This window comes from Bison bison, unplaced genomic scaffold, assembly GCF_000754665.1.
Source record: "Bison bison bison isolate TAMUID 2011002044 unplaced genomic scaffold, Bison_UMD1.0 scf7180017864383, whole genome shotgun sequence".
Taxonomy (NCBI): Eukaryota; Metazoa; Chordata; class Mammalia; order Artiodactyla; family Bovidae; genus Bison; species Bison bison.
The window spans coordinates 8,885,690-8,886,248 of NW_011494955.1; the positions used below are offsets into that span (position 1 = coordinate 8,885,690).

The 559-nt window shown below is 42.8% G+C and overlaps 1 protein-coding gene across 2 annotated transcripts in view; it reads left to right on the top strand.

Annotated features, from left to right (window-relative positions):
* Positions 1 to 559, top strand: part of NR2C1 (nuclear receptor subfamily 2, group C, member 1) — a 40,988-nt gene that overhangs the window by 31,549 nt on the left and 8,880 nt on the right. The window lies entirely within an intron of this gene.

The window sequence follows — 559 nt, forward strand, 5'->3', positions numbered from 1 at the left end:
AACCTCAGATATGCAGATGACACCACCCTTATGGCAGAAAGTGAAGAGGAACTAAAAAGCCTCTTGATGAAAGTGAAAGAGGAGAATGAAAAGTTGGCTTAAAGCTCAACATTCAGAAAACTAAGATCATAGCATCCGGTCCCATCACTTCATGGCAAATAGAGGGGGAACAGTGGCTGACTTTGTCTTTGTGGGCTCCAGAATCACTGCAGATGGTGATTTCAGCCATGAAATTAAAAGATGCTTACTCCTTGGAAGGAAAGTTATGACCAACCTAGACAGTATATTAAAAAGCAGAGACATTACTTTGCCAAAAAAGGTCCGTCTAGTCAAGGCTGTGGTCTTTCCAGTAATCATGTATGGATGTAAGAGTTGGACTATAAAGAAAGCTGAGCACTGAAGAATTGATGCTTTTGAACTATGGTGTTGGAGAAGACTCCTGAGAGTCCCTTGGACTGCAAGGAGATCCAACCAGTCCATTCTAAAGGAGATCAGTCCTGGGTGTTCATTGGAAGGATTGATGTTGAAGCTGAAACTCCAGTCCTTTGGCCACCTGATG